The sequence below is a fragment of the Ambystoma mexicanum genome, chromosome 1q, assembly GCF_040938575.1.
Source record: "Ambystoma mexicanum isolate Mex_15411 chromosome 1q, UKY_AmexF1_1, whole genome shotgun sequence".
Lineage (NCBI taxonomy): Eukaryota > Metazoa > Chordata > Amphibia > Caudata > Ambystomatidae > Ambystoma > Ambystoma mexicanum.
The window spans coordinates 33516388-33536351 of NC_090922.1; the positions used below are offsets into that span (position 1 = coordinate 33516388).

Sequence of the window (19964 nt, forward strand, 5' to 3'; positions counted from 1 at the left end):
GGGATCCTGGCTTCACGCCCCATTAGCTTGACCCCACCAGCGATGGATGCACCATTTGAGCCAGGTTGCAGCAAACTATTCATAGGGCCTTCCATCACTAGAGACCATGAACTTCCTGGGGATCCCTTAGGGGGTTACAGATTGGTGCTTGTGAGAATGTGTGACTCCCTCCACCCCTCAGGTGCCAGGGGCACCCTTTCAATAACTGGGTAATTCTGGTTAGAGACTGCATAGCACAAGAAACAAATGCAGCACTGGGCTCTTTTTCCTCATGTCAGGACTTAATCTGTTCCTGCAGCATTACTTCAGAAGAGCGAATTATGCTAAAGGGCCATCAAGGTGAGCACTGGTGTGGACCCCTGGGCACCAGGAGCTCACTGTCTTGAAGGACAATATTATCAAACGGGATGGTACAACCCATTGGAAAATAAATATTTTGTTTGCAACATTCTTTCTGCATGAAAATATTCAGGAAACCACCAAGTTTGGCATGAGTGCCAGATGAGTTGTTTGCCAGGTTTGGAGAAATTTCAAAGACATGGTCAAATGTTAAAGAGGAACATGTTTTTTTCCCATACACAGTGTCATGTATCCTTAATTAGACTGCTGCTACTGAGGCAGTACAATATTTTAAATATCGCATGGCATCCTGCAAGAACCATATGATCGCCTGTCAAGCTCAATAGTACATTTTGCAGTCAACACCTTGCAGCAACCAAGTTTGCCATCAGTTCTCATATTTTAGTTTCATCTCACCAAGGCAGTTATTTAATCGTTGCATTTTGCCCAAAATATGCGTTATGCTGTTTTTACTAAACTCCTGCTTTTATGGTGTTCACATTTCATTAACATAATAAGTGCTGACAGTAATTTTTGTTTTAAAGTGCTGTACGTTTGCTGTGCAGGGCGAGTGTGTGAGAGGTGACATTCAGGTGCTGTGTATTCTGAAACACAGGCCTTGGTGCGGCATGTGTAGGTAGAGGTTTTTTCAAATTGCCGTGGTGATCCCTCTACTCACGAAAAGCCACGTTTCAATGTTTTCCCTGGAGTTCGAGTGGTTAAATCCACTTTCACCATGAAGGTTTTCCCACGTAAAAGGTCAAATGTGTCAACTGAGAGTTTTTAGCCGATTTACTGCATCCACCTCAATCTATGTATGGGGTTGTTCCTTTACAGAGCAAGCTGCCAAGACCCTCTTTAAGCACTATTGCGTGGTCACTCTGAAAGCACAACGCCACTCCTGCACTGGATTTCTGCTACCCGTATTTGCCCTCCCCTTGTTCCTATTTGTACTGACCGTCTTTTTATATCAATGTATCTTTTAAAAAAGAAATAAAGAGTGACGAGTTCCTCCTTGACTGTTCTGCTCCCTTCCCCACACACAACACGGCCATAAAGAAACACACATCCCACCCCAGCTAGCTGAAACCATTCCCACAAACAACCAGGTCTTGGGTAAAGCTAATGGGTTTCCTAGAGTACCACTGAAGGGGTCCCTGGATTCGGCTGTATAAAATGCAGAGGTTAAAGCAAAAAAAATAAAAATAAAAAAATAAAAAAAAAGTGGTGATGGCTGGGAGGTTTAGAAAGAATCTTAACCTCTGCATTGCTCTGGGCAACACTCCAGAACATCGTTCTTCACCTGCCAAGCCATTACAAAAGGGGAAAGACCATGTGCAAAGCAGGCTTGGTCCCTCCCCAAAAGGGGCACTCCAGCCCGAACTGCTAGGTCACATTCCTTCTGCACGAGACAAGCATCCACAAACATGTTTCGGTCTTGTTGGGCCTCATCAGTGAGGAGTAGGTTGGGTGTCTAAGCCCAGTAGGCACGGGACCCACGCCTGGGCATACACGTCACACTCAGGGTGACAAAGCAAAAACGACACTAAATCAAGTCAGAGCACGTCCATACACTCAATCCTGCACCATTGTCGCTCTATGATTGAAGATCTACTTTACGAGAACATGAACTTATTTAAAACATGAATTTTTAATAAGTATATGTTTAAAACATACTTGAAATGCACTCCTTTTGACACATTTATTTCAAAATTTTCTTGGGGGGATACTGCAAATCACCTCGCTCACCCACTGTGCTTGCTCGTTCGGCATAATATGGGGCCACTTTGAAAAATAATTCCAGGGCCACTTTTGGTTCCCAGTCCAGCCTCGAGTTACGTGTAACATCCAGATGGCGTGGGTACCTGCGAGGCCTATGCTCAGCTTGGCAGCAGCAGATAAGGAGTGCCCAGAGGCAATCCTCGCAAGGCCATTCAACCTCGATGAGGCAAATCCGGTGGGACAGTTCTGACACCTGGCAGGAGGAACAGAAGAAACTCTGCGATATGGTGTGCGTCCGAATGGAGTTCAGAAGGCAGATTATGGAAGAGAGGCAGCGGGCTAGGAAGGCGAGGATTGCTAATGCTAGGGCAGAGGTGGGGGAGAAATGTACTGTGAGGCAGGCTGCCATCCTAGAGGAGGCTTGCAGTGAGGAGGAAAGGAAAGGAGAATGCTAAGGGGCCTGAAAGCCATCCAAGAAAGAACAGAGTCCCTCCTCCATGTCAAGGACGAGCAATGCGACTCTGCCCTGGAGGAAGTGATGAGACAATTGAGCCCGCTGCCTGTGTATATAGTTCTTCATGTGGATTTCTTTTTTAACTTTTGTTCATTTTTGATCCTTTAACATTTCCCCCTTCCACATAGTTTTCTGATTTGAGGAAAGCAGCCAAACAATGCATGGTTAAGGAAGGAGAGTGGGTGGGTGTTAAACTTCCCAACAATAGAGTGGAAGGAGGTTTGAAATGGTCAGAACCCATGAAAGTTATTAAGAAATTCCATAGTGCTGTGAAAGTGTCAGATGGACGAATGTGGAACGTTAATAGGGTATGTAAGTTCATAAGGAACTGTAAGGATTTGCAGGGGAAAGGAAGAGTGAACGGGAGAGTGGTAAGCAAGCAACCGTGTAAGATTCATAAAATGGAATCTTCCATTAGGAGGGAGGTTCCCATTAGAAAATATAGGAAACCATCCTGTTTAATGAATTATGTTGAATAACCTGTAGCAACGCTGCATCATATTTCCAGTGTGCGTTATATCATATCTTATGTGTATGAATATTGTACCGTGATTGCAGTGCCTGTTTACATGTTATAGCCATCTCAATGTTAGTATAGATTACTTAGAGAAGGTTTACTCTTAAGGTGCTTTGTGTTATTAGTTGTATGAGATTTTCCATAGATTACTTAGAGAATGCTTACTCTTAATGTTGTGTTATTCGTTGTACAAGGCCTTCTGTATGTTGTGCTCCATTTCATGGTTTTGCTTTATCGAGAAAAGGGAGATGCTTAGCATTCTGCTTATGTAAATTGCACCTGCGTGGAATGCAGAACATGGAAGGAAGAATGAGAATGTGAGTGGAACTTCAGTCATTTGGAAGGAGCTGTGCACAAGGTCGGTGGGGCGTACATAAGATCTTATTTTGTACTATTAAATGAACAAACATCACTTGCCCGTGTGAGCGGAATCATTTCAAAATGACTTGCTAAGAAAACCGTCAAATCCTGTGCTTGGGCTTTGGGCTGCTTTTCTGACTGTGAGAACTGTAATCCTGAGTTTGTCCCTCGCTCTGAATCGTGGCTCTGAAACAGTGTAGGGAAAGCAGTCACTCACAATTCCTGGGATACTTAAAGTGCTAGTGGACATTTATTTTTGGCCGCTGTGATCTTTCGTGGATGGCTCTGGTTGGTCGGGATGACGGATTGGCACTCTGGGACCTGCTGCTACCTGGCCCCCTCACCCCAGTGCCCTACGTCATCTTGGTAGGGTCAGGCGTCTGACTCAAACACTGATGGACCCCATAGGCTATGGTCCTGTCCCACTCCTGGTTGGGCCGGATTACTCCCAAACAGTGTAAGGCAATAGTTGGTGCCACCATTTTCTTAACACAGCCTCTAATTTGCCATTAGATTGCTTTTGACATCCCAGCCTCATAAGCAACCACCTGGCCCAACTCATGTGAGGTATTTGGTTTCCCTTTTTCACATCTGTCTATCACAGCACTGCTCTTAACTGGCCTCCACAGACGCTTTAGCACCTATATGGGATAGGTCTCTGGCAGCCCCTAATTTCTATTTACCACTCCCCCCATACCTTTTCGGACTTCCATCTCTTTTCTATTTAATTCTCCTTCTTCCTCTAAGTGTTTTTTCCTCCTTTCCCTCCTCTCAGTTTTTCTTTGACTCCAACTCTCTTACCCCTTTCCTCCATCACCAGACAGCACCGAACTCCCATACCCTCGCTCTTCCCTGACCCACTGTATACTTCCCCCTGGGTTGTGACAGGGAACTTGATGGGTGATCGGGAACAACTGTGTTGGAGAAGGGACTGGGCTTTCTGATTCATAGGCTCTGTTATTCGACCACAAACAATGGATATAAAATGGCGGTCCTCCACTGTGGAGTGAGTCAGGCAGTCTCCTGATGGCTGTTCGACACAAGCATGGTGGTGCCAGTGTCTGCCAATGTGTGGTCTTGCTGTCTGAGAGCTCCCTTGTCTTAGTGGCTTGACATCAAGCTTCCAGCTGTTCATGCGAGTAAACTCTGCACTTTGTTCTGCGAACTGCGGTCATGCACCTATCGGCGTATGTTGTTTTCCTCCGAGGTTGAACCCCATTCTGATTCGCCCCACGGACTACCAACGTTCGATATATGAAAGCCTCCAGCAGCAGGAACCAGTGTTGGCCTTTTTCCTTCTGTGACAATGAGGTAGCCACTACCCATGATTAAATTGCCCGCCTTCAAAAACAGTCTAGGTATTAATTAATTGGATGCATAAATATGCTTCCTGCCTCTATAGCAAACAATGAACACAGCCAGCCATTGTCTGCCTGGGAAGACAGCAACCCGGGATCAGACTGATGTATAATTATTTAGAGCACCTCAAAGTGGAAGTGAGTTTGGGAAGGGAGAGAGAGTATTTTGACTACTGCCCGGTAGGAGAGCGGAAGAAGGTACTCTGGCTCGTCCCACCACTTAGAGGTCTTTATTGACGTCCTACTTCTCCACACGTGCAGGACATGCCACGTCAGTTTCCATACTTTAGTAAACAAACTCCCTGGGACCTTTATGAACTACTCGCTGTTAAAAGCTAGAATCTTATTAATACTTATCCGTATTTACAGAGAGCTTACCTTAATACTCAAGTGTTCAAAAATATTTGATACTGTTCTATGACCTTCATAAATGTATCCATTTTATTTTTCTTCTGAACTTATTTTCGTTATTGTATGAATCATTGTTATTTTTTAAAAAAAAAATATTTTATTGTTTTAACCTGTATGGTTTTTACAAAAATCAAGTTCCCGCATTCATTCAAATATTTATTTTTTACTGTTTATAAGCTACATTAGCGACACCACTTCTAGTTGAGTTGCTTCGTTGGGTTTACGAAATTCTCTGGTTTTCTTAGGACCCAGACAAGAGGACAGCGGGAAGCGCACTGGCGCATTTGCTTTGTTCAAGGCCACCGTCAAGAATTTGGCTGCTGTCCTGGACCATCTGGCGGGAGTCCCCTGCTATCAGCCTGAGCCAGCATGTTTCTTCCTCCAGTATCGACGCCTGCTCGATGAGTGGTGTCATGTAAGCTTGTCTTTCGAACGCTAGAGCTGGGCACGACATGAGGAGCTGGCAGAGTGTTTCTATTGGATTCTGGACTCCACACAACTGACAGTTTGATGTAGGCGACAGAGCTCTGGTAGCCAAAATTTCCCTCGTGTGGAGTAAGTTCAGACGAGCACGCATGTAAGTTTTTCTTAAGTCTTTCTCTGGGAATTTTTTTCAGTACTTTAGGGGCTCCTTTAACTGGTTGTGAGAAGCAGGGAGGTGGTTTAAGGATTTGTACAGTTCGATTTTAGCGTTTGTGTTGATCCAGTCTTGTTGTTCTAGTTTAGTTTTTACTCGGCTCAGATTTGAAATGAGGGTTTCTTCGTTTCAAGCTACTTCTTCTCATTGTTATATGGGATACATTACTCACCGTAATCGTATTTATGATGCTTGTATCTGCTTAGATTCACATGCTGTGCATAGGCCGACATCTAGTGGAAGCTGCGGAGTATTACAGTTTGTTTTTTGAAACTCGAAAAAGGGCGACACAGGGCGTGCCAGTAATACTATCCCTAGTGCGACGTCCACTGTACCCATGATCTCTCACGCGTCTAGGACCCTCAGATTGTATTTTTTCTGACATGAGGAGTAGCGCGAGTACAGATAATCCAAGCAGATAGATTGAAAGGTAAGACTACAAGCATCCATGCGCTTTCTCTCAGAGGGGAGGAAGGGTGGGTCGCATGTGAATCTAAGCAGATACAAGCATCAGAAATACGATTACGGTGAGTAATGTATCCCTTCTGAGGCTTGTGGAATCTGCTTAGATCACGCTGTGCATAGATTAGCGAGCAGTACCTGAAGAAGGAGGTGGGATGTGAGAAGGGTCATGAGCAAATAAATGTCTTAGAACCGCTTGTCCCCCTTGTGTATCTGTCTTGGAATGAGTGTCAATGCAGTAGTGCTGAGTAAAAGTGTGAATAGAGCTCCAAGTAGCTGCTTTGCAAATGGTGTCAAGGGGTACATTTGCAATGAAAGCCAGAGTGGCCCCAATGCCTCTTGTAGAGTGGGCCCTAGGCGTGAAAGACAGTTTTTTCAGAAAGTGAGTAACACAGGTGGATACAGTTAATAATCCACTTAGAGATGGCACCTTTGGAGACGCGATCCCCCTCTCTGCCTGTAGCTACGGAGACAAACAGCAGATCTGTTTTCCTTAGCGGTCTGGTCTTGTTTACATAGTAGAGGACCGCCCTATGCACATCTAGTGTGTGTAGTTTCACCTCAGCCGAGCTTTGTGGGTCTTGGAAGAAAGCCGGAAGCTCGATGGACTGGTTCACGTGGAATTTTGAAATAAACTTAGGTGAAAACCTAGGGTGTGTGCGTAAAACCAGTTTGTCTTTATGGACAGTAAAGAAGGGATCTTGCACTGACAGAGCCTGAATTTCACTGACTCTTCTTATAGATGTAATTGCTACTAAGAAGGCCGTTTTGTAAGTCAGGTGTTTGAGACTGCTTTTGTGCATGGGCTCAAATGGGGGGCCCATGAGCTTAGATAGCACCACGTTAAGGTCCCATCCTGGTGGTGGGTTTGAAATAGGAGGGCGACGTCTCTTTACTCCTTCCATGAAGGCTTTAACTACTGGTACTTTCCACCACGACACCTTGTTATGGGAAGTGGTGTATGCTGACAGGGCTGCCAGGTGTACCTTCAGTGAGTTAAAAACCAGTCCTGCGTCCAGCAGGTGGAGCATGTATGTAACAATAGTGGAAGGAGTGCAATCAACTGGGTTGATTTGTTTATTCTGGCACCAGATAACGAATCTCTTCCATTTGTCAAAGTAGCAGTGCCTTGCGTTAGGTTTTCTCGATTCCTTTAGGATGTCCATACACCTCTGTGGTAAATTGAGATGTCCGAACTTTATGACCTCAGGAGCCATGCTGTCAGGTTCATTGAGTTGGGTTGAGGATGCACTGTTTGACCTTGGTGCTGGGACAGTAGGTTGTACCAGGCCGGAAGTTTGATGGGTTCGCACACCGCCAATCTGCGTAAGTGTGGGAACCACGGTTGTCTTGCCCACATGGGAGCAACTAGGAAGAGCGTCATCGATTCTCTGTTCATCTTGTTGACCACCTTCCTGATTAGAGGAGTTGGTGGAAAAGCGTACGCAAACATCCCTGACCAGTTCATCCACAGGGCGTTCCCCTGGGAGTTTGGTTGGGGGAACCTGGATGCAAATCCTGGGCATTGTCTGTTTTCGCTTGTGGCGGATAGGTCTATAGTGGGGAAACCCCCCTGAGAGAAGATATCTTCTACGACTTCTCTGTGTAGACACCATTCGTTTCCTGTGGGAGGGGGTCTCTGCTCAGAGCATCCGCTAGGGAATCGAGATCCCCAGGAACATGTTGCGATGACAGGAAGATGTTCGGTCTGAGTGCCCATATCCAGATTTTCTGGGCAAGCTTGGACAGATTTGGCGACCGAGTCCCTCCTTGCTTGTTCAGGTAGAACATGGCTGTAGTGCAGTCCGTCCGGATTTGCACTGACAGATTTAACAGGTAGGGCTCGAACGCTTGAAGTGCTCTGAATACTGCCAGAAGCTCTAACAGGTTGATGTGATTCTTGGCCACTGAGTGCGACCAGAGACCCTGAGCTGTGTGGTGGAGATGGGGAGCTCCCCACCCCGTCAGGCATGCATTGGTTGTGACTACCGCCTGTATCTCGGGATTGTAAAAGGGTTTCCCCTTGGACAGATTATCTCTTGTCCACCAGTGAAGGCTTTGTACAAGTATTGGCGAAACCACCACTAGATCGTCCCACTGACCACTTGCCTGAGACCACTGTTTCGCCAACCATTCTTGCATGGGACGCATGCGCAGGCGCGCGTGGGGGACCAGGTAAATACATGACGCCATCATGCCCAGCAAACGCATTGCTTTGCGTACCGTTAACTGGTGACCGGACTGATATTGCGGAATTTGCAGCAGTATATTCTGAATTCTTTCCTCGGAAGGAAAGGTCAACCCCTCTTGAGTGTCTAGGATAGCTCCTAGGAACTGTTTGGATGTGCTTGGCACAAGACTTGACTTTTTCTCGTTTATTGAGAAACCCAATTCGAAAAGGAGGTCGATTGTCCTTTGAATGTTTGCTCTGCAAATTACTGGGGTCTCCCCCGTGATGAGCCAGTCGTCCAGGTAAGGGTACACCGGGATTGCCTCCCTGCATAGGTGTGCTGCCGCCACCGCCAGTACCTTGGTGAATACCCTTGGAGCCGAAGCTATCCCGAAGGGCAGTACCTTGAACTGGTAGTGCCGACTGTCCACCTTGAAGCGCAAGTACTTTCTGTGCGCTGGGAACATGGAAATATGAAAATAGGCATCTTTCATGTCCAATGTTGCCATGTAATCCCCCTTTTTTTAGGAGGGGGATTACCACCTGGAGAGTAGTCATGCAAAACTTTTGGGGCTTGACATACTTGTTTGCAGGCCGTAAATCCAATACTGGGCGCATTGTCAAATCTTTTTTTGGCACAAGGAAGTAAGTTGAATAAATACCCTTGTTTACCTGGTGTCCCGGGAGAGTTCTATCGCGTCCTTTGCTAGCAGATTGACGATCTCCTCGAGGAGGATCTTCTGGTGGTCCAAAGAATGTATTCTTTGTCGTGGAGGATGGTTTCGGGGACGCTCTAACAGTTCTATGGAGTACCCTGCGGATACTGTGGACAGCACCCATCTGTCTGAAGTGATCCCTTCCCAAGCCTGGGTGAAGTTGGAAATGCATCCCCCTACTGGGGTTGCGTGAGAAGGGACCCTGAACTGAGCGTCACTATTTTGGTGGAGGCGTGCCACCTCCTCTACTGGGGCTGCCTCTACCTTTCCCACGTCCTCTCTTATTACCCCTGCCGTAACCCTGGGTAGACTGTTGGTTATTATTGCTCCACGGTATACCCTGCCCCTGGGAATAGTTAGATCCTCTCTGGGAATTTTGGCCGCGTGGGTGACGAAAATTGCCATTCCCTCTCTGATTAGGGGGTTTATTGGTTAGTTGGCCTAGGGATTTGAGTGTTTCATACTCGTCCTTGGCATTTTTCAGCGCGTCCTCGACCGCCTTACCAAACAACAGATCCGGCTCCACCGGTTTATCTAACAATGATGCTTGGGTTTCAGCCTTGAACCCAGACTGCCTTAACCAAGTGTGTCTCTTGATAACAGTTCCTTCTGCTATCAATCTGCCGGCGTTATCTGCGGCATCAAAGGTTGCCTTTAGAATGCAACCGGACACGGCTCTTCCCTCCGCCATAACTCGTGCCAACTGGCTCTTTAAGGGTTCTGGGGCGGAGTATATGAGTGCCGCGACTTCTTCCCATTGATGGCAGTTGTAGCTGGCCAACAGGGTGGTGGAGTTGGCAATCCTTGCCTGGTATGCGGAAGTGGAGGCAACTTTCCTGCCCAACCCATACAGTTTCTTGCTCTCCTTGTCGGGAGGAGCTTCGGACGATGACAAGGGTGTTCCAGCCCTCTTACGGGTGTTTGTAACAACTAGGGAGTCCGGCTTCAGATGCCCCCTTATATAGAGTGAGTCTGATTGGGCTGCCCTGAAAAGTTTCTCAATCCTGGGGTTCACTTCTCTGGTGAGGTTAGGATTTACGAGTGAAGGGTCTATTCTCCTTTGAATAGACTTCAGGATAGGGATGGCCTGAGCAACAGGCCTCCTTTCTCCCACTAACTCTTCTGGGGAAATCCCTCTCTTCTTGAGCACCCTGGGTGTCAATGTGGAAATGTTAAGCTGCTCGAGACAGCACTTCATTGAGGGGAGGTTGGTTGTCGACAGGGGAGTCGGTAACCGGGGGTTCCTTCTCTACCGGGGAATCTACTCTCTAGGTTTCTGGGTCATCCTCATCCTCTTCTTGGTCCTCATCATCCCCACAGTAGCCCGTACCAGTTTGTTCTTCCAACATGCCCAAATCTGGATCCTCACAAAAGGATGTCTCTCCTTGATACGAAGAGTAGGGCTGTACATAGAAGGGGTCCGAAGACCGTGTTGGTGTTTCAATCTGGGACTTTTGGAGGTATAGGATCCTTAGAGCCCGAGGGTGCTGACCCGTCGGGAGTATATGAGAGAAAGTGTTCAGGGTTTTTTGCGTAAAAATCTGCCAATGATGACATCCTTGACATGACCCTGTCTATGTCATCACTAGACCATTCTCTCGAACTGGGGATGACCCTTTCTGGAAGTTTTTCTAACTTATCCTGACTAAGTGGAGAAATGAAAGCCCAACAGTGGGTAATGGTGCCCTCAAATGAGTCACCTGTTAGCTTTAGGCGTAACACTAACTCTAGGGGACTCTTGCAAATATGAGGACCCCGAGATCCCCTTCCCCGTTAACATTCAACAACCTTAAAGCAATCTTGGGGTGCCTTAATAGTGCAGATCCACTCGCCCTCCTGCACTGCATGCCGTGCAAGCATTCCAGGATGTGCAAGAAGCAGCCATATGTCAAGCAGACTTGCAAATTCTACTGAAACCTGACCTGCCTTGGCCCTACCAGTCAGTCATATGACCTTTTCCATAGAGACCAGCCCCACTGTGGAATTGCATTAAAACCTAACTATAGGACACAGCGACCACTGTCGCTGATGGACTAGCTGAAACAAATAAAATCAATAGGCGGTTTTTTATTTTTTTGGTATAACCTTTTAAATAAATCTGCTGACCCCCAAAATAATATTTAAAAGACCTTTTAATTTAAAAGGGAATTCAATTTTCGGTCGCAGATAGGCAATTTCAAGGTGTATTAAAGTTGTATCTAATTGAATATTTATAGTTAATTCAAAAATATACATTCTTGGATATCAAGGGAAAATAAAACCTGTTAAATTGTACAAGGGTGTACGCGATTTGCTCGAATTTAAATGGGCCAACCAAGCACCTCTGCTCACCCCCTCCTTTCTATATGCTGCGACAAGGCTCCTAACAAGGCTTGGTCAGGAGTGGACGGGGCACACAGAGAGACCCGTTTCCTGTGCAGATAAGTATCCCCTGCCTTACCGCTTGTCGAAGATACTTGCCAGTGTTCTCCTGCTCCTTTCAGATGGGAGACAGGAACGAGTATAAAACGGCAGGGAAGCGAGGAACCAGAGAGAGAGAGAGAGAGAGCAGTAAATCTGCACAAAATCACAAAGCAGCCGCAGAGAGGAGATGCGCATTCGCAGAGGAGAGCCAATTGCGCGGGAGAGAGGGCGCTCCTCTCCCTTGCGCACAACAAACTTCCTAGGGCGACCGAATCGAGTCGGCAGGCTCGTTCAATGCCACTAGAGTCTCTGAGATCCCAATACCCGGGAAAGGGATCCCCCAAAAAGACTTACTGGCCCCGGGAGCCCTCCCGGGAAGGGGTCAAGGCACGACATGTAGTCCTGTCGCACTGGCATTAGCAATGTGCCGAGAGCCCACGTGGAGAAATTATAATTATATTTGGTTATTTATAACACACTTAATACCCAGAGGGTTCTAAGCGCGGACCTGGGGATTTAACCTGTGTTGCTCCACGTCTTCCAAGGTGAGCGCATTGCCCTTGAGCTATCCTCCCAAGAAAGCATCTAGGGCTTAGCCCCTGGTTTATGGATTCACACTGCATACACCCACCCTGCTGAGAGAAGTTAGAGCTGGATTGATTAGGGCAGGTTAGCAAAAGATACTTGTAGTTAATGGACAATAGGCGGGAGCTTCTGGCAAGAGCTAATGGCGGGAGCTACTCAGGTGGCAATGTCCATGAGCATGGGAATTTGTACCAAGATTTATTTGGGTGGGTTATTTGCTCATTATATAAAAAAACGGAATAACATACTTATTTACCATGATATTAAAAACTTCAAAAACATATTTATTTCATTATTTTTAATTAGTAGCCATCTCCTTACAATTGTCAATCTTATCAGAAAGTAGGAAATCAATGGAGACATCCCATCTGAAGGCCTGACAGTGCTTGCTATCCATCATTGCTCAGTCATCTTGGGTGTAGCTGAAACATCAACAGCACTAGACACTGTCAGACAGGATCAAAGTTTTGATTTCAGGAAGTTCATGGCTGAAAAGGGCAGACTGACAGAGATAGGCAATCACATCGACTGATAGTGCAGACACCCTCCTTGCCATAATGCTTGCACCTAACTGCACTCCTGACATGGCAGACATGACGTTTTAAAAATGTCTTCCAATCGACTCAGCCACAGAAGTCATTGCACTCTTCACACTTGAACCATCTCCAAAAGTACATTTTTTCATAAAATAATTAGCCACTTTAAAGGATGCCTCTGTAACAGCATTGGTATTGCACCGTTTAATGTACCTACTGTTTATTTGCACAGTTTCATTGGTTCCATGTGATATTAACAATCTTAAAAATAAGGAAAACATTTTTAACGAAACATTTTACCGAAAAAATACTGAATTTTTTATTCTTTTTATTTTGTACTCTGCCCCCAAGTTTCCCTTTGTTTATAAGCCCATCCCAACTCCCTCCCAACCAGTTTTAACCCCTTTTCCCACCCCTACATATACTTCTTTATTAATTCAATATTGTTTCGGTAATAACGATTCATTACATACATTTTCGTTATTACTTATTCAGTAATATCACTGGATACAGTTTCCTTTATGAACATTATTTTCATAATGTGTGTATTATTGCAATATGCTTCACAACTTTAGTCTTTTTTTCCCCCCACTGTAATTTGGGTCCCATAGATTAAAGATGCACATTTCCTTTGTAGGGTGGACAAAAAAAGAAAAAAAAAAAAAAAAAAAAAAAAAAAAAAAAAAAAACATTCCCATCCAGGGTGGGAAACCGATATCTTTTGCCTTTTGTTGGATGGTGCGTCTGCATCTTCATCCAGGATTTCAACAAGGGTAGTTTATTTGTTACATTTGGGGCTGCATCGTCAAAAGCAATCTGAGGAGTAATGGGTTATACATATATAAACTCTGCATATGCCACATTCTGCTTTCTCAAAAAATAGAATCCACTGCCAGTTTAGCATATCCCCAATTCATGCAAATTGCCCAAATACCAGCTCACATATTTTAACAAAGGAAAAATATTTGTATTTTATGTGATTTACCAAAGCGCTGAACAGTTTAAAAATGAAGCAGTACATTCCAAGTAATAAACAGAACTAGAGAAAAAATGAAGCTCAGTTTTGGAAAGAACAGATAAGAGATGAGATTGAAAAATATGTTGAGTGGAAGAGGAACGGATAGAGGGGAAGAGAGTTCCAGTGCTTGGGGGCGAGTAGGGCAAAGGAACGTAAAGCAGAGGAGGCACAAAGGGATTTTAGAACAGAAAGTGGTTCTGAGTGTGCAATGTACAGCTGGGCAAATAAAGCGATCTAAGTGAGGAAAGGTAGAGAGAGGCGAGACCACGGATACACTCTAAAACAATGGAACGAAAGTGCTAGAGAATGTGAGATTCAAAAGGAAGGGAAGACATGAAGGAGGAGGAAATAGAGTAACAAGGAGAAAGAGAAACAAGGAGATGAAACAGAACGGAGGGGGCCAAGTGAGAGGCTAGAAGACCAAGTAGAAGGGCAGGGCAAATCAGAGAATTGATAAGTTTGGTGACATGAAAGGAAAGGTAAGGCAAGCACAATGGATGTTAAATAGGGCATATCGGCAAGAACCAGCAATGTTGGAAATATGAAGGGAGAATGACAGGGAGGGGTTGAAGGTGACACCCAGGTTACGAGCTCATGAGAAGGGAAGGAGGGAGGTAGGGAGGAAAAGGGAGAGGAGACATGGGGAAAGAATTGCAGTAGCAGGGAAAAATGAGGAGCTTGGACTAAGATGGATTAAGATGGAGAAAGTGGGAAGACATACAAGATTGGACAGCAGAGAGACTGCTAGAGACAGTGGAGTGCATGGAAGCTGAAAAGGAGGCGATCGAGAAGACGATTTGGGTGTCGTCCGCATAAAGGCGGAATGACAGGTTGCAAGAAGCAATGAGAGCAGAAAAGGGAAGAGTGTAGAGCAAGAATAAAAGAAGCCCGAGGTCAGACCCTTGTGGGACTCCGTAACGTACGGATATTTATTTTATTTTATTTATTGCTTGTTAGGCGCTTATACAATACAAGAATACTGTTTTAAAGCGCCCAAAGGGCAGGGAGAGAGCAAGGGTGGAATAAAAACATTAAAAACCCAAACTGTAAGAGCAGATGGGGGAAAAGGTAGAAGGAATGAACCTACTATGCCTTGAGAGTATTCAGAATGTGCATGTGCAGCAAGGAAGAGGGAAGAGGGGGTAAGTACAGGGGAGTCCAAGCTCATGGGTGAGCCACAGATTAAGAGCTAGGAATGTTGAGTGCTAAACGGCCTGGGCCGCGGGAGGTGTAAGTGCGAACCTCCAGGGCACAGGGTGTGCAGATGCAAGTGCAATGGATAGACAGGAGCTGGGCAGGATTGGTGTGGGAGGTCAGGGCCCCGAGGATGCATAAGGGCCCAGGATAATGATTGCAGCAACTGTGGGATTAATAGAGGAGAGAAGAAGGGAAAGAGGAGGATAGAGGGGCAGAGGTCTTACTAGCCCAGGTGACAGGAGTAGGAACGGTTGGATAGATATGAATATCAAAGTAATCCAAATCCTAGTTTATTGACTACCCTTAAATGTTTTTAGCTCAAATAATTGGCAAGATTGAAATGATGAGCATGTGGAAACCATGTGATCAAGTTATATGCATAAAAGTGTAAATCACAGGACTAACATAACATTGTTTCATACCGATTATGTGTAACGTGCAAATATCATAATAACCCAACCAGACAATATACGAATCATTATATTAACATTTTGAGGAAAGAGTATGGTTGTAGTGAGGTGCCACGTATTCATAATGGATGGTGACCTGTCACCCGCCTGCCCTTCATGAAGGAGGCAGTATCACAAAGACCAGCTCCCAGGATTGCTGCCACTCCCTGAATCATGCAGGTCATTTTGGTGCCTGACCAATGGGCCATGCCTGGTTTGCACATACAGCTCTCTCAGACATATTAAGGCCTCCAGCATCACACAAATGGTTTAAAATGACAATTATGAAATATTGTTTGTAATGGCATCAATGTGTGTGTTATAGAGGCAGTACAGGCATATCCCATGTATTGTTGGTGACCGGACATCTATTGTTTTTTCCATTTGCTGTAGAATTTACTTGTAAATTGTATGGCGTTTTGCCAAATTTTGAGGAAAAACACTGATCTTAAATTGCATAATATCAACCCTGTATTGAAAGGCTGAAAATCCTGTGCCAGAATGTGAACATATGCATACAGGTTCCCCACAGATCTCTATAGATCTCCCAATTTGTGTACATAGACAAAGTGGATAAATCCTATTGATTTTTCACCCATCCAATGGCTCTCCTCAATGGTCTCTAGCTGTATGCGCTACCCTGTTTTGTTTAGTGTTGTTACTTAGTAACTAGGTTTAAGCTACATGAATCCTATACATATCAAAATATATACATACAAACCACTGCACTTTTCTCACCTAATTCATTTGCACTCTTGTGAAAACAGAACTCTTTATCATGTTTTTTAAGTCATGGCATTGATAGCACGTGTCATTTTACATTGCCGATTAGTTTTATAAATGTAAGTGGACAGGCACCAGATTGCAGTGCTGCTAGTAGTTTTCCACATTTACTTAAATGTAAAATTGCTGTTAGCGCTTGAATTTCTGTATTGGGCGCACACATTAGAAGTGAGCGCCTCGATTTCAAAGCAAATTCCATCTAAACCGTTAATGCAATTCGAGTACTAATGCTAGAGAACTTAGTAGTTTTAAATTAAAAAAAGTCTCAGTTTTACCAAAAATAGCAACATGTAGTGCTAGATGTACCTTTTTTCTTGCAATCTGGGACTCGCATGGACTGCCTACAATTATCAGCCTGCAAAGTAATGCTAAATCTAATGAACAACAGTGAGACTGAAACAATCACCGCCAAAGTTTTGTTTCACATGGCATGCTGATTTATGCACCCCTTCCCCAGGGACATCATTTAGGGGTCGCTAAGCGTCACAACTGAAACCCCTGGTAACCCCCGCTCCAACACTGGCACTGCATTTGTGTACCACGAGGGCTCGGATTTCAAAACTAAAGAATCTTTTTGAAGTCACTCTGACATCAAAAAGAAATTATTTCTCTTTCGGTTTATGCAACGAAAACAAATTGTTTTTAAAGTCAGAGTGACTTCAAAAAGAAATAATTTCATTTTGAAATCCAAGGCCCCCTCCCCCAGGACATGCATGGCTCTGGCTCGTGTGCTCTGCTGCACATGACATGTGCATGCTGGAGAATGGGAGCCAGAGTTATGCCTGCGGAGGAGGAGCAACAGATTCTAAAAGGTAAGGACATTTATTTTTTTTATGTAATAGTTGTGTGTCTGTCTGTGCATTATGTAATGTACGGGGTGCATACATCATGCAATGTGTGTGAATGAGTGCATGATGTTTGGGTGGCTTTACATGCTTGTATGAGTGTTGTGAATGAGTGGATGTGTAAACGAGCAAGTGGTGTGTGGCTGTGTGTTCTTGATTTAAATACCTGGATTACTTACCAGTAATCTTTATTACTTCTACTCTTCCTCGCCCCAGTACTTCCCTATGAAGCACTTTGCCTCATACATAAGTACTGGGACGAGGAAGATGGACTTTGAGGTAATACTGGGGTGAGGGGTTGATTCTGGGGTTTGGAGTAGGAGATGAGAGAGAGGGGACCTGTGAGATGGAATGGGCAGGAGAGGGGTGTGCTAATACATAAAGGGTATCAATGAAATGGCAGGCATGATATATATTAGCGGCTAGACTGGCAATATGGTACAGCCAGTCTAGTCATTTTTTACAGTGGCTTGCCATTTTTACTGAGCATCTATTATAAAGTAAGCATGGTAAGTGTTATTACCCATCTAGCCTGGCATTTAGGTGCAGCCAGTATAGCCTTTTCTTATAGTGACGTGCCATATTTTCTGGGCATATATAATGACGCATCATAATTGTTATTATGTGGCTAGATTTACATTTTGGTGCAGCTAGTCCTGCAATTTCTTAATGTGGCTTGACATTTTGTATTGGGCATCTCTGCTAAAGCAATCATGATAAGTGTAATTACCTGGCTAGATTGGCATTTGGGTGCAAACAGTCTAGCCTTTCTTTACTGTGGTATGAAATATTTTCTGGGCACCTATGATAAAGTAAGCATGATGTGTTATTACATGGTCGGATTGGCATTGTGGTGCAACATATCTCTGAATGTCTTACTGTGGCATGGCATTTTTACTGTGCATCAACAAAGCTACAGCAAACATGATAAGTGTTATTACGTGTCTAGCCTCGTTGTGCAGCCAGTTTTGACATGTTTTCTTATAGTGGCATTGCATTTTCAATAGCAAAGCGTTAAGATAGCTCAGTGGGTAGAGTGCTCGCTGTTGCAATTTATGTGTGCTCTGCAGTTTGCAGGTTCAAATCACAGCATGGCCAACTCAACCTTTCATTCTTCCGAGGTTGGTAAATGAGTACCAACTTCGGTTGCAATGATAATTGTTTTTAAATATATGCTATGCATAGTACTTTGGCAAAAGAGCTATATAAATAACAAATCATTATCATGAATCAAATCATTAATGCTCCTGTGCTCACTTGCATCTATTGGATTTTTGGATACTGTAATATCGCAGCAACTGGCAAATGTAGAGGCTCTACTTATGATATAATGACAATACCTGACATGCAGCTATAACTGGCCTCAGAGGCGTTGCTGGGGGGAGGGGGGCTTTAGGGGGTTATAGCCACGGGCCTTTGGATTGTAACCCTGGATAGAATATCAGGGGCTACAACCAAAAGGTTAGCTGGCCAAGTCCTGACAGCCCCAACATTAGCGTGGCCCTGGATCTTTTCCAGACCTAGCAACACCCCTGCCTGGCATAATATGGAAGTAACTGGCCATACAATGCTGAAGTGGCATATCTATGGCAGCGCTTCGGCCTATGTTGATTGTATTGGGTCTAACCCTACTATCTCATGATCCCATCCATGGCATATGAAGGCAGCCCTCTTTATAAAAATATTCTGGTGTTCTTAGTACCTATTTGGCATTTTAATAAATGTACATTTATGTACTTCTTTTATGCCCATAATCCATTTCTGTTCGTGTCACCAGGGTTAAAGAGTAACTGATCAGAAAAATGTGTCAGATGAAAAGCTTTCATCAGACCTTGGGTCGCCAATGCTGTAGTAAAAACTACTGAAACGTAGTTCACTCTTTCATATGATGCTTAATGGAACAAATGATAATTGTTACACTTCCATCTAAAAAGATAGGCAATGATCCTTTATGGTTTTGCTTGTGGCTTTTTACATTTTCAAAACTTCATTTTAGTTGAGGAAGCAGAATTCCAAACAATTACCAATGCATTTCGGACTTAACATAATGGTCCTTCATCAGGGCGAATTCTACAGTACAAAAGAACACAAAAACTAGTTTAGTTGTTACTAATAAGGTTTGACCATTCTTACATCTATTTCCAAACAAAAGAACTATACATGCTGCTCGAGTTCAATATGGTACACTTGAAATTAATGCCAATTACCTGTGATGAACCTTTGCCACAAGTCTTTATGCTGTATAAAGTTGCTCCAAAACATTGACAACTTGAGGGCTGACTGGATTCCTATTCAGGTAATCCACAATTCAACATTTATGTTCACCTATGATCCTAATGCAGGTTTCACTGACGCTCTCTGTCTGCAAAATATACGGATAAGTAGTGTGTTGCCCATATAACCATTAATAAGTAAAATGCATTGCTTATATCTTATTACATATGGTTGCCACGCTCCTTTCAAACAAACAATGCATTCTGGGATTGCAAGTATTTAGGTATATATGTATATTTGTGACTCACTGAGAGGTCAACGATAGATCAGAGAACCATAACGTCTGTACGGGTCAGTCAATCACGCTATTTATCAACAATACTACCCAAAACAGCTACCTTGTTAAAAAAGAGCCCCAGGTTGAGCCGTGACATAAGGTATTCATAGTTCATAACTGGCCTTCATATGTTCTGATCAAAGTTTGAGATCAGTCCAGATTTAGTAATATCGTTATTCATGTACAATCACAGGTTATTTACAAGTACCATCTCTTCATCCTTACTTCATAGATGAGATCAACAAGTCCGACAACAAGTCTGACAGCAATCTAACACACTCCTAATCCTTCATTAGATGCGAACAGCCTGACTGCACCAATACCTCAAACAATTTCAAGTATATAGGATTATTTGTGAATATGATTAATAAAAAACAATGTAAATCCAGTT

General features: G+C 44.2%; 1 protein-coding gene across 4 annotated transcripts in view; it reads right to left on the minus strand.

Annotated features, from left to right (window-relative positions):
• Window positions 1-19964, minus strand: part of CHST6 (carbohydrate sulfotransferase 6) — a 233258-nt gene that overhangs the window by 39565 nt on the left and 173729 nt on the right. Inside the window, exon 1 of one of the 4 annotated variants that reach the window (XM_069635457.1) lies at window positions 19230-19341. The exons of the other annotated variants lie outside the window; for them this stretch is intronic. The gene's annotated coding sequence lies outside the window, so the exon portion shown is untranslated. Of the gene's footprint in view, window positions 1-19229; window positions 19342-19964 lie in introns of those variants that run through there. 4 annotated transcript variants of the gene reach the window in all.